Raw genomic sequence first — 15256 nt, forward strand, 5'->3', positions numbered from 1 at the left:
CAAAGACATTTCTAAATTCAAATTGCACTTCAAACTAAATGAAAAAGCAATTAAAATAACGAAGTGGTAAGAAAACAACAACAACAACAACAACAAAAAAAAACATATATAACCACCTTTCCATTTACTGTCATGCAAGTATATGAACGCTTTACATACACGTGTTCCACGAGACTGCACGCCTCCAAACAAACAGCGCATCAGAAATGCACATTGACTTTTCTGTCATTTGTTCTTAAAAATATAATCAAGTGTGTTTCTTCAAGCTCGTGTCTGTGTGTCTAACAGCATTTCTTGTGTTATTCCGAATCTGAGACAACTTACGGTTACCCACCATGCACATTATATTCGCTACCTGCAATTAAACGTCTTCTGTCAGTGCGCTTACTTTGCTGCCTGTGTAATTTGATACATTGGTAAAGAACATCTGGCTTGCAAACTCTTCATTAGGCAACTATTCTTTATTTAAGGCTATTCTATTCATTAGGCTATTGTTATTGCTATTAATAATGTTTCCCCCTTTTACCTGGTATTAAATTTCACACCGGTGTTGTCCCTTGTACCGAGTAAAACCAGTAACACTGTGGCAACCCTACTGAATACATTAGTTACATAGCTCCTTGGTAACAATTATAGGTTACCACTTTTATCATAAAATTAGTTCATACTACTTACAGTATAGTTTATATTGTCGGATAATCCCCCTTCTTTTTTAAGGAGTGGAAAAAAAGAAGGGGAAAAGAGGCCACAACTGAGTTAGCCTGTCTCTATCTTTTGGGTAGTCAACTTGTCCCCAAAGAGCCGTTCGACACTCATAAATATGGTGGGGGAGGTTACATGTTGACCTGGTGTGCTGGCTACGAGGCACACAGTGATATGCCCACCACACACCGCCAGTTCACGTAACACAGTTCAGCCAGTTGTGGCATTTCGTTTAGGGACCCCTAGTGTCACTACATCGACACAACGTCGAGTGAGTGACAGATAGGGAACGTCATGGTTACTTGTGTAACCTCCATTCCCTGATGTAGGGAACGAGATGTTGTGTCCCTCCTGCCACAACGCTGAACTACCCACTGAAATGGCCGGACCTTGTCTCGGCTCCTCAGCATAAAACCTGAATGAGTGGTTGCATACCAGCTCCTTTTATACCCGTATGTCAGGGGGAGTGGCATGCAAATACCACTCGCCAATTTTCATTGGCCTTTTATCAAAGACCAGAGGTGTCTCGGGCTCCCAAGAGTGACCCCTAGTGTCACTACATTGACACAACGTCTCGTTCCCTCCATCAGGGAACGGAGGTTACACAAGTAACCATGACGACTTCCTACACATGTAATTGTTTATTTAAAGTCTGGAATTCTTCCTGTTGCATGAAAGCCCAAGCGAGTTATGTACTGTATCTATTTATGACAGTAGCTCTGATTAACTTAAGTCGCAAACAGATCAGCTAAATGTTAAAAAAACTGCTGAAACTTATGTAAGACACAAACAGACATTTTCAGACATATGTATTGCGAACATCGAAGTGTTCATTTTGAGTTATTTTTGCATAAACCTTTTTCCTTACAGTGAATGGCATTAGAGAGCGCTATGTCTCACTCGCTAAGATGATTAAAATTAAACTGATGTGCTAGGTTTAAATGGTTTTTAAATGGCCAACACACACACAGAATATATTGTATTGCATGTATGACTACAGAGAGCATGTCAATATAAAAACAAACAGTAGTAACGGGTTACATGGAATCTAGATTACGTAATCAGATTCCAAAAATCAGGTAGTTGTAATTAGATTAAATTACATTTTAAAATACTCATAATAGGATTACAGTTACTTTTACATAATTACATATTAATCAGGAAAAAACAGTAAATTGTTCATAATTTATTGAACCCCACCTAATTGTTCTTTTTTTAATCTTTATATTTTTTTTTCATTATAAATCAGCATACCACTGATATATGATCAGTAAGTCAAGTGTTTTCAGAAGAGGGGAGAAGGGAAGGTTACTAGCCTCTGGTCAGGTGACTATAATTACATTAAAAATGGAGTTGTCTCACTCAGCATTTGACCTCTGTTTTACAAAAATCATTTCACTTTTAAGAAGACACATTTTCAAAGTGTAGTATCGTCCCAAATGGAACACTTAAAGTTTTTTTTACTCAGCTTTACACTAATATCTAAACTAATGAACATATTCACACAGCGCAGGGTGGTGGTAAAGCATTCAACTTAGGTGCTGTTTTCACTGAAGTTTCACTAGTTGCCATGTTATAAATTTTTTTACAATTGTTTTGTCAGACTAGCAATGCAGACAGGTAACTCCACCCCTTTCGCTGCATAAGGCAAGCTGCAAACGCTAAGTGCATGAAGTGTCCAACATTCCACACTCAAACTTAATTTTCAGACAAACTTAATTCAGGACCGACCGGAACCACAGGAACAGGAGCACAAGACAGACTGACATGAATATGAAACAAGACGAACTGGCCCTGAACATCACACACAAGGAGACTAAAATAGGGAGAGAAATCAAACAGGTTAACAGACAGGGCAGGTGTGACTAATGAACTAATAATAGGCAAACAAGGAGGTGGGATAAGATGCAAGACTGAGAGACAATACAGTAACTCTCACAAGACACAGACACCCGAGTGGCATGAGTGCATATTGCCAAGACAATAAGGCAACATGTGCTCATGCCAACCTACAGGGGAGACGAGAGAATGAATGGCAATTGCAACAAAGCAATGGCGTGCATTCTCACACCAGACAAAGCCTGAGTGTACATCACAAGGCAAACACCACGCGATGCACACAACAGGCGACAAGACGAGACAGGATACCTGTGCGAGAGCTCAGCATAAGCACAACATCTCAGACCGAAGTGACCGAACCTCCACGCAACATAAAGACAGATCGTGACCTGGATGCGCAACGGAAAGCAAAGCATGTCCGTGGTCGCGAGAGACAGATATAAATGATTGACTTGAGTGCACGCCACCAAGATGACGTAATCGCAATGCACTCACACCAATAAAAGACAGAACATGGAGCATGAGTGTCTGGATCCCGACACCAACCGAAACCAAACCAGACAGGGAAGTCACCATGCTCCAGACATGAAACACAAGACCGACCGAAGAGCACATGGCAGGGAAACCACACCCGAAGCCGTGCACTCACACAAAGACAGAAAACAAAACACAAGACAGTCATAGAACAATGATGTCACGAACCTGTCACACAAAAACCCAGACTGACAGAGTGACAGGATTGTGACATTACCCCCATCAAAGGGAACATCAAACAATAGACAAGACAAACAAAATGAGCACTAACACAAAACAGAAAAAGAACAAAAGAAAGGGAGGGAAGGGAGGGAGGGAAACCAAGGAGGAAGTTTAAGGAAAGGGGTGGGGTCTGGTGGCCTGGGAGGAGGCCTCAGGACAGAGGCAGTGTCCGGCAGCCTGGGAGGAGGCCTCAGGACAGGGGCGGTGTCCGGCGGCCTGGGAGGAGGCCTCAGAGCATATGCGGGGTCCAGTGGCCTGCGAGGAGGCCTCAGGGCAGAGGTGGGGTCCGGCAGCCTGGGAGGAGGGTTCAGGGAGGGGCCTGGGTCCGGTGGTTTGGGAGGAGGCTTGAGGTAGGGAACGAGGGAGGAGAGGAGGGTGGCAAGGACAGGAAGGGCTCGTCGACAGCATCAGGGGACTGGACAGTCTCAATGACCACAGGGAACAGGACAGGCTCATCGACGGCCTCAGGGAACTGGACAGACTCGATGACCATAGGAAACAAGACAGGCTTGTCAACGGGCGCAGTTTTCGGTAATGCTGGCAGCGCCTGGAGAACGGCCTCTGTGGCCGTGAGCGCTGGCAGGGAAGAGGGAATGGCCTCCATGGCCATGAGCGCTGGCAGAGACTGGGGAACGGCCTCCATGGCCGTGAGCACTGGCAGCGGCAGAGGAGTAGGTGCCTCTCTCCTCCTTCTCCTCCTCTTCCTGGCAGTGAGAAGCACTGCTGCAGTAAAGGCCACCACCTCCTGGCAGTTAGCAGCGGGCTCCTCCGCCTCCTGGCATTCAGCAGTGGGCTCCCCCGCCTCCTGGTGGCCAGCAGCAGGCTCCTCTGCCTCCTGGTGGACAGCAGCGGGCTCCTCCGCCTCCTAGCAGTCAGCCGCAGTGGGCTCGGCCAATGGGCCGGGCTTCCTTCTTCTCCGCTTCCTTCTTTGAGGTGCGGAGGCAGTGGCCGAGGTGTCCACTTCCGTGTGGAGGGTACCCTCGTCCTCGGGTTGGGATGACGAGGGTTGGAAGTCTTACATGATTGGAAGTCTTCCGAGGCACAGGCTAAGATAAGCTCTTCCCATCCCATAGAGAGCCTGACTGCCTCAAGAAAACTTCCACCCTCACCTCGATTTGAGATCAAAAGATCCCAAAAGAGATCAATCAGGCAGGTCTGATTGTATCCCAGACCCAAGGACAATGGCAAAAGCTCTAGGGCATACCCCCACACGGATTTGTCCTCTTGCCTCTTGTCGTGCATACTCACACCAGACAAAGCCTGAGCATACATCACGAGGCAAACACCATGCGATACACAAATACTGGTCATGTCGAGTATGGCAACTTAAACCGATCAGCCACAACATTAAAACCACCTGCCTAATATTATGTAGGTCCCCATTGTGCCACCAAAACAGTGCCAACCCGCATCTCAGAATAGCATTCTGAGGTGCTATTCTTCTCACCACAATTTTACAGATGCGGTTATTTGAGTTACCATAGACATTGTCAGTTTGAACCAGTCTGACCTCCGTTGATCTCTCTCATCAACAAGGCATTTCCATCCACAGAACTGCCACTCACTGGATGTTTATTATTTTTGGCACCATTTGGAGTAAATTCTAGAGACTGTTGTGCGTGAAAATCCCAGGAGATCAGCAGTTACAGTAATACTCAAACCAGCCCATCTGGCACCAACAATCATGCCACGCTCCAAATCACTGAGATCACATTTTTCCACATTCTGATGGTTGTTGTGAACATTAACTGAAGCTCCTGACCCATATCTGAATGATTTTATGTACTGCAGTTCTGCCACATGATTGGCTGATTAGATAATTGCATGGATGATTGTTGGTGCCAGATGGGGAGGTTTGAGGATTTTTGTAACTGATGATCTCATGGGATTTTCACGCAGGAATGCAGCTACAATTGGTGTTTTACATGAAGAGCCTTTGGCCTGGTTTACGTGCACTTAAGGAATAACATAATCCAGGGTTGCAGAAAGCTGTTTAACGCACCTTTCTGCAGTTAATCCATGATGGACTTCAAATACATTAGTCATTAATCTTAAAGTAAAAAAAAAATTTAAATTTTTTTTTTTTTACTTTCTTTAAAACAATGGATTGTAACACTTAATTTACAAACGTAAAACCATGACTTGCATTGCACATAAATAACCAATATTGGTGTTGTTTAGCCAGAGGGCAACTGGTCCCCACAGTGAGCCTGGTTTCTCCTAAGGTTATTTTTCTCCATTAACCAACATCTTATGGAGTTTTGTTTTCCTTGCCACAGTCGCCTTCAGCTTGCTCACAGGAGTTCTAAATACAATTATTATTTATTTAGTTAATTTCTATATACAGATTACAATCATATTTAATCAAACTACACAATGATAACTCTAAGACTTTATAGATATTACAGTTTCATTTTTGTTAATGCATGATTTCCTGTAAAGCTGCTTTGAAAGGATGTGTGTTGTGAAAATCGCTGTACAAATAAAAATGACTTGACTTTGTTTCTGCCAGAGATCACAGCTTAAAATCATGTAAACAAGTGGCGTTCTTACTAGTTAAGAGTGCGCATGCGCTGAAGTGCTGGGGGAATCCCAGGGTATGACGAAAGAGGGGAAACCTCTAATATTGGAGGCAAAGTTACATCCTGATTAGACATCACTTACAACAGCAATGTGTCTCTCAGCTCCTCTAATTTAAAATATCAGCCGATATGGTTTTTACTGTTGCCAGCATGTCACAATGACCTTTGATAGTACACAAACTCAGAGTAAGCCAAAAATCAAAAACAAAACATTTATCTACTGAATCCCCTCTGGTTAAGCAGGAACATGATTGTGGTAGAGCGAAAACTAGAGTGAACATCGGCAGGGCATTTGATTCCTGGAGGGACCTTCGTACCCTGAATTGGCGTTCTTCTTATTGGACAGGTCAGCTTACATAACTGCAAAGTATGTGAAATATAATGTCATAAGGATTGATCTGTGTAATTTTAACTAACTTGATCTTGCCTGCACAGTAACTGTCATAAACAATGTTAATCTGTAATTATTCAGCAAGGTAAACTACAATAACACATGCTAGACAATGTTCAAGATAATGCAAAAAGACCCATTCATTAGTGTAACGGAACTTGGTTATACAGAAAATATATACATTCTATTATTATAAAACAATAATGCATTGATATATCAAAATGACAGTTGTGATGGAATCACATCAATACTGAATTGTGTCAACATATTTATAATGTACAGTCTATTTTATAAATAGCTACTGTCATCATCCACCAAATTTAGCTAACAGCTATTGATAAAGCTGAATAACTAGCTAACGTAGGCTATCGTATAAGTGCAGTCAATGTATCATGCAAAGAAAAGTGATTACTTCAAACTAGAGTTTCGCATAGCCAAACCTATATCCACACTTTGTTTTAGCCCTGTTCCAGCACTGGAAAGTCAAATATAATATACAGTCTCAAAGTTTGTAATAAAACAATCATAACTGTGTAATTTTAATTATGCTACCTCATCATGATGTCGGTGAATCACGTTCAGTCTCTTTGAACATTACGTCATTGTTTTGGTTGATGCTCATGTCCCTATGGCATGTGTGCGCAATCACGAGCAACAGGGAGCTGGCTGCAGTTAACTTAATGGCCACATATGTCATTAATAACAAGGGTTTCTGAATCTTACATACTGCACATTTAATTAAAAATAGTAGCCTAAACACACTCTAACTGCCACATTTGTAAAAAAAAAAAAAAAAGTCTAATAGGTTCCACCTAATAGATTAGCATATTTCATATGAAACTGCAACATTTTGGTCAAAAGACCACTACTGTTACTGCTGTAAAATCATGAGCAGTTTTAATAAGGGAGATAATGTATATTTGAAAAACCTTTATTTTGGTGCATGTCAAAATAATCTAGCAGAGCAGATCCCTTGTGCAAGTCGCACCACATTCGCACAAAACCAGGCTTCAGTCACGCTGCACAAACGCGCATCTCAGATGAGAAGCATATTTAGCATGTATAAAGTGCCGAATGCGAGATGAATATCATTAATTTTGTTTTGGCGGCCCGAAATTTTGCTTGGGTTGCTGTGAAAAAGTTTTCCCAAATCCTAAACATAACATCTTGGTTACTGATGTAACCTCTGTTCCCTGATGGAGGGTAGTGACACTAGGGGTTCGATCTTGAGAGCCCCAATCACCTTTGCTTAAAATAGAAAAGGCCAATGAAAATTGCAGAGTGGAATTTGCATGCCACTCTCCGCCCCGGACATACGGGTATAAAAGGAGATGGCATGCATCACTCATTCAGATTTATGCTGAGGAGCCGATAGAGAGTCATGTCAGTGGCCGGTTCAGCTCTGTGGCAGGAGGGACACAACATCTTGTTCCCTCCATCAGGGAACAGAGGTTACATTAGTAACCAAGACATTCTCTGTCTATCAATCACTCAACGTTGTGTCGATGTAGTGACGCTAGGGGTTCCTATAAGAAATGCCACAGGCGCTGAACCGTGTCATGAGGAACGGAAGAGTGGACACGGGCAAGCTGCTGCGTGCCTCGCAGCGAACGCTCAACCATGTTGTGACCTTCCAGCGAGTTAGGTAAAGTGTCTCCCTAGTCCCGTTAAGGGGGAGAGGGCACTTACCCAAATAGGCTACCGGCGGTGCCTCTTAAAGTATTCTCCCACCGAGCACTTTCTAGAATAGCACTGGGAAGTGCTCTTCCCTCTCCAGGAAGGAGAGCACTACGGAGACCACATCCTGCCAGAGGGAGGTTATCATGTGGATCATACCTTACATGGACTTACCTACAGGGAATTACCTACACATATGGAATGATACCACAGGAGGACCCTATCTACAGAGAGGGTACGTAGCACAGTGGCTGAGACAGAGAAAGCTCTGATGAGGGGAAACACAGGTTTCACCTAAGGGGGAAACTGAACAGTGGAAACTCATCATACGGGATTACCAAAGGGGAATCACCACGCATGGAGCACTGAGCCCAAGCATACGGGCTCACCTCAAAAGGGGAATACCACAAGTACTGGGCCTGGTGGCGGTACTCCTCCGCCGAGTTCATCACCGGAAGGTCTTCAGGCAGGTCAGCACTGACTGAGCACATTCAGTCGTAAGACGTGCCCTGAGAGCGACCGAGTGCAACTCCATACAGAGAAAAGAGATGCTCTGCACAGGGGAGAGCCTGCTCTTCTCCCAGCTGACCTGAAGCCTGAGTAGGTCGAGGTGCTGAAGCACAAGATCCCTGTGTACACACAATAGATCTCGCGAGTGAGCTAGGATTAGCCAGTCGTTGAGATAATTGAGAATGCGTATTCCCTTCTCCCTTAGCGGGGCCAGGGCAGCCTCTGCGATCTTGGTAAAGACACGAGGGGACAGGGACAGACCGAAGGGGAGGACCTTGTACTGGTATGCTCATCCCTCGAAAGCAAACCAAAGAAAGGGTCTGTGTCGAGGAAGGATCGATACGTGAAAGTATGCGTCCATCAGGTCGATTGCTGCGAACAAATCCTGTTGTCATACTGACACCAGGATGCGCTTCTGCGTTAACATCCTGAACGGAAGCCTGTGTAAGGCCTTGTTCAGGGCATGCAGGTCCAAGATTGGGCGTGACCTGTAGAAGCCCTTGCGCAACTCGGCTACGGGGACGGGCTCTATTGCTCCCTTCGCCAGAAGGCTGGCAACTTCCGCCCAAAGGACGGAGGCACCTGCACCATAGTGGAGAGGAGGCCACTGAACTGGGGCAGGCGTCTGGTGAACTGGATCGCGTAGCCGAGGCGAATCATCCTGATGAGCAACCGTGAGGGGCTGGAGAACTCTAACCAGGCCTCCAGTCTCCGTGACAGCGGCACCAGGGGGATGACTGGACTTACTGCACCCCACCTGGAAGACAGCCCAGGTGGGACGTGCTGCTCCGCAAGCCGGCAACGGTGGCCGTTGACTGGGGTGGGCGAGCGGCCCCAGAGACCAGCACACTTACCTGTTCGCCGGCTGTCTCTCGACGGAGAACAAGGGAATGGGAAGTACTTGCGTTCGCCTGATTGACCGGAAAGACTTCCAGCGCCTGGCCATCGTGAGTGCGCTGGCCCAGGGAATGAGGAAACTGCTCTTTTATTGACCATGTGGGTGCTGAGGTCCAGAGGGCACTCAGCGATGTCGTACTCACCAGACGCTGGCCCAGGGGCGATGGTGGGCTGGAGAGATGTCCCGGGCCAGACCGGTCAGGAGCGGTCGCCTCATCCCTGGGCGTGCCATGTCAGGACCGCCTCGCAGCCCATCTGGGGTTCTTGGGTGCCGGCTGATGGGCAGGTGGAGCCGACTTCCCTCAGGAAATAAGCATTTCTAAATAAGCATTTCTTTTTTAATCTTGACATTCCTGATAAAACTGGCAAAATGTGTTTGAACATCATCTCTAGTAGTATTCACAATTGTTTTGATATGTGATATGGAACTGTGGGGGTGGAAATTAAAGTCATTAATCAAAGTGTCTCTGTGCAGGCATTTTTAAAGGCCTGATAGTATGGTTTGACAAACACAATTTTCTTTTCTGTGTTGACGTGCTTTCAATTGATTTCAGGAAGAAATGTTGGCTGGACAAATCAAAGAACCTGTCTTATTATCCAACAGACTTCAGTTTACATCACAGCAATGCAAAAACATGGGGTGTTTCTCAATACTAAGAATGGGTTTGTGCTTTTTCTACCTTGAAAGAGCAAACTCGGAAGACTTGTGTAAAACACATCTGTGCAAGATTTGAGATGTGCTGCGATATGTAGATTCAACAACCTCTTAACTATTTATTTATTCGTTTTTTTGGAAGTGGGTGATGATGACAAGTCTACAAGAACGTAAGAACACAAAAAGAATGGACATTGAGAAACAGGCAATATTTGCTTCTTGCTATTGTTAGTCGGTGGCCGGTGGTATCAGGAGGAGGGACATTCTAGAAAGCATTTTATTGTTTCAAGTTCATTTTTCCTAAATAGGGAAAATGTAAATTTAAAATGCATTTGCTAAAAGTTTATTTTTTAGGAGCTAGCACACTAGCATACAGATTACCTCAGCGCTAACAGACATGCACTTAAAGATTTCATTGGGTCTTCAACATCAATGTTTATTTCATAAAGATGTTTTCTGTTGTGTGAGTGATCAATGTCCGAGTTATCAAAAATACAAAGAAAAAAAAATCTGTGGCCATGCTAAAGCCTTGATGTGTGAGTTAGTTTTTTTCTGTGTCATTTCAGAAGAAAACTCTGCTGGAAAGACCAGCTTACAGCAGCATGAATTTTCCAAGATTTTCAAGCCTGGTTTATGCTGATTAGTGCTGGTCTAGACAGTCAAGTTGGTTAAATGATTAGTTCACCCAAATATTATAATTCTCTCATCATTTATCATGATTATTAATGATGCTAGTGTTTGTGCACCAACCTGTGTTTACATATACACATAGATGCGGAGGTTCTGTCCGCACGTAAACAGATGAGTCCGTATATCTGGATAGCCGAGTTGGGAATGTTGTTCTGAATCCACGTTTCAGTAAAAATGAAATTACAGCATTCCCTTATCTCTTGCTGAGTGTTCAGTCTGAGTCTAAACAAGTCCAGTTTATTGTCCAGTGAATGGCCTGTAGCAATGGGACAGCTGGTTTGGTGGGATTACCTGTTAGCCGCTTTGTCTGGGTGGCTGCTTGTGTGAGCCCAGAGTCCCAGGGCTCGTTAGCCAAAGACTGCCATGATTGGCAAGCTCCACTGTTAGCACTGGTGCCGGTTGTGCAAATTGTAAACTGCTGCATTTCTTGCCGATGTTGTATAAAGTTCTTACGTTGTATGAACTAATCTCAGTGTTTGCGGTTTTCACAGTATATTCGTAGGCAGAAATCAATAAAAAACAGCAAACAAAACAATGAAAGTTTCCAGTGTCCCGAAGAGGCCGCTGCATCCATGCTAGCAGCTATTCACTATACTGTATGTATAAGCTCCAAAATGACAAAAAGCACTATTTAGGAATTTGGAGTCTTCATTTTAAACATTTGTTTAAAATGTAAGTTTATGCACCTTTAAACTTCTGATAAATTGATCTTGAAGTAAAAATTCCTTAAGGATTGTGTTCAACTCTCTTTTATCTGTGTAGGCACTGTTATTCAAGGAAAATTAGGTTTGTGTGTAATCGATCCTTTTTTCTTGCATGTGTTGAATAATGCAGAGAGTTCTGCTCCACTTTTTAAAAAAAAACACTGAAAACGCTTTAAAAAAAAAGGTGAATGCCCAAATCATCTTATTTTGCTTCCCTGTTAAAATTGCACAGTGACATGTATGCATGTCTGTTGCTCTTAAAATGTCTTGGTTACAACTGTAAAGTTGGTTCCCTGAAAGGAAGAAAGAAGACGCTGCGTCAGTAGCTGAGATCATATGAAACTAATGATGGCATGCAAGAGCAGCACTGCAGCTCGAACCTGACTGAGGAGAGAAAGAAAACAGCTCACTGCCCAGATGCACTCAAAACTTTCCTAACAGCTTCAGGTGATGTAGAATCGCAAAGTAAGAGGGAATTGTACAAAAATGCCTAAAGTAATGACAGAAGCACTCTTGTTGTGGAATAAGCGGAGTCGGAGCTGCCGCTTCGCTCAAGCAAAACTTGTGTTGAGAATCTTTAAAGGAAACACCCCAGTGTTACATCTTTAATGCAGTTATATTTAATGCGTTATAACTTTATTAAAGTTCAAATAAGGAAGCAGGTCATGTAAATAACTACAAACACCAAAACTAGCATTTCTCTCTGCGGTCAGCGCCTCTTCTATGAGTTGCACGAAGTGTCCCGATCTAAGGGGGAAGAGATTGAAACTGCACCCGGCTGAGGCACACTCTGTCGCAGGGACGTTCGTCCCGAGTGCGCGCGCTTGCTGCAGCTCAATTATAACGTGATGGCTTGTGACTAATGAACTGGCCATGGAGACGGTGTCAGGATCCATGTGCAGGAAGTTTATTAAAAAGAGACAAGCAAACAAGCAGGCAGAGAGTCGTAGTCGTAAAGCAGGCAGATAAATCCAATAAACCAAACAGTCCAACCAGGCAAACAAAGGGTAATCCAAAAAGCAGTAAATCCAGAAAAACAGGCAATGGTCATAACATGAATCAATAAGCAATGAAAAAAAAAAAAAAAAAAAAAAAAACCCACACATGCTCAGTAAGGCAGGGTAAACTGGCAATACTTCACAATGAAATTGCATGGACACACACACACACACACACACAGGATGAAGATCAGTATTCAGGAGAGGGCTCCCTCTGGTGGTTGGTAGGATGGGATTCAGCAAGGACACAAGGAAGGAGAGATGCGGTAGTTAGCAGGAAGCTCTAATCAGTTAGTAACTGGGTTTATTAGACAGATAATTCTGAATGGACACATACCTTGGACTGAGCTTCCTGCAGGGTAGCCACAGCTTCCCTTGTGGACAACTAGACCCTCTGTCCAAGCTAATAGTTGGGGTGGGGGCATCTCTGCAGGTCAGCCTGAAAGCGTTGCGCTCGGACCGCTCGCTATAGCCGGACATGTGTGCTGTCCCACACCCTCTCGCTCTGCCTAATCCAATCGTCCACCGCAGGCACTGTAGATGGTTCTCCTGACCAAGGGAACATCTGGGGTTTGTAGCCCAGCATGCATTGGAAGGGGGTTAGCCCCGTAGGGGTATGAGTGATGGAATTCTGCGCTTATTCGGCCCAGGGCAAGAAGTCGCTCCACTTCTCCTGTTCATGACTACAGTAGCTCTGAAGATATGTCAATCTCCTGGTTTAAACCTTCCACCTGTCCATTGGCTTGGGGGCGATAGCCTGAGGTGAGACTCACATTGATTTCCAGTTGCTTACAGAATGCCTGCCAAACTTGGGATGTGAACCTCGATCAGACACGATGTCTTCTGGTAATCCATAGACTCTGAATACTTGGTGAAATAGAGCATTAGCAGTTTCCATAGCCATGGGTAAACCTGAGAGGGACAAGTCTACATGACTTTGAAAATCAATGGATAATTACCAGAATGGTGGTGTATCCGTTGGAATTTGGCATGTCGGTGACTAAATCGATGGACAGGTGGGACCATGGTCTTTAGGGTATGGGTAGTGGTTGTGGTAATCCCATGGGCAGTTCCCTGGGTGGTCTTAGATCTTGCACACACACACTTTACAAGACTTCACATAGTTAGTAACATCCCAAATCACAGAAGGAATTATGTACCAGAGTGATTGTTCTTTGGATGCCAGGGTGTCCTGTGCTCAATGAAGTGTGGACACATTGGATAGTTCTGATGTTGAGCTTGTGGTACAAAGTGCTTGATTGGGGGGGCAGTCAGGGGGTGACGGTTCATGCTGTTGTGCTCTTATTTCTTCCATGATATCCCAACTAATAGGTTCAATAATGACAGATGGTGGTAGAATTGATCCAGGATGAGGTTGGATGTGGGTTGGATAATGCCTGCATGAAAGTGCATCTGCTTTGCTATTCTTGCTGCCAGGACAGTAAGTGACGGTAAAATTGAACCTGGTGAAGAACAATGACCATCGGGCTTGACATGGATTCAGTCTCTTGGCTGCCTTGATATATTCAAAGTTCTTGTGATCAGTGATAACTTGGAATGGGTGGGCTGCCCCCTCTAACCAGTGATGCCACTCTTCGAGTGCTGCCTTCATGGAAAGTAATTCCTTGTTCCCCACATCATAGTTTCATTTTGCTGAATTAAACTTTCTGGAGAAAAACGCACATGGGTAAAGCTTACCTGGGCTACCGTGATGTTGTGACAGGACCGCTCCAATCCCACAATCAGAAGCATCTACTTCAATGACGAAAGGAAGAATGGGGTCGGGGAGTTTCAGTATAGGAGCGGTCGTGAAGCTTGACTTTAGGGAGACGAAGGCTTGGCATGCAGCATCATTCCATGGCAACTTGTTGGGTTTTCCCTTGAACAATGACGTGAGTGGTGCTGCAATGATCCTGTAGTTTCTTATGAAGTGGCAGTAGAAATTGGCAAAGCCCAGAAATCGCTGCAGTTCTTTGACTGTGGAAGGTCGAGGCCATTCGGTAACTGCTGTTACTTTAGAGACATCCATTTCTACACCTTGGTGGCTGATATTGTAACTTAGGAATGTGGTGTGGGAGATATGAACTCTGCCTTGACAAATGGCTGGTGTTCCTGGAGACGTGATATACAGCATGTCAGGACAGTACTATGTTGTTCTTTGTTTTGAGTGTAGATGAGGATGTAGTCAATGTAGGCCACCACACAATGATTCAGTAGGTCTCTGAAAATCTCATTAACAAAAGACTGGAAAACATAGGGGGTGTTAGCAAGTCCATATGGCATGACCAGATTTTCATAGTGCCCCCTGGTGGTGATGAATGCAGTTTTCCACTCGTCTCCTTCTCAGATTCTAATGAGGTTATAAGCACTTCTTAGATCAAGCTTGGCATAAATCTTAGCCTCACAGAGTTGTTCAAGTGCTGAGGGGATAAGTGGCAGTGGGTAACGGTAAAGGTGAAAGAGTTCAGGCCTCGATAGTCGATACATGGACGAAGACCTCCATCTTTTTCTCTGTGAAGAAAAAACCTGCAGCTGTTGGAGAGGTGGAGGGATGGATATAACCGGAGGCAAGGGCTTCCTTGATGCAAGTTTCCATAGGGAGGGTCTCGGGGCGTGACAATGGATAAGCCTTGATTCTCGATGGAGTTGTATTAGGCAGAAGTTCAATGGCACAGTCCCATGGACTATGAGGAGGAAGTTGAGTAGCTTTGACTTTACTAAACTTCATTGAATTCTGCATACTCCTCAGGAATCATGGTTACTGTTTGGAATTCAGGGCTTTCAATACTAGTGGTAAGACAAGGCATGGAGACAGCAACATGGAGACAATGTTCATAACAGAAACTTGACCATTG

The 15256-nt window shown here is 44.4% G+C and overlaps 1 protein-coding gene across 1 annotated transcript in view; it reads left to right on the top strand.

The window, feature by feature from the left end:
* LOC127412050 (phospholipid phosphatase 4-like) overlaps positions 1-15256 on the top strand; it is a 253822-nt gene that overhangs the window by 8951 nt on the left and 229615 nt on the right. The window lies entirely within an intron of this gene.

This window comes from Myxocyprinus asiaticus, chromosome 21 (assembly GCF_019703515.2).
Source record: "Myxocyprinus asiaticus isolate MX2 ecotype Aquarium Trade chromosome 21, UBuf_Myxa_2, whole genome shotgun sequence".
NCBI lineage: Eukaryota > Metazoa > Chordata > Actinopteri > Cypriniformes > Catostomidae > Myxocyprinus > Myxocyprinus asiaticus.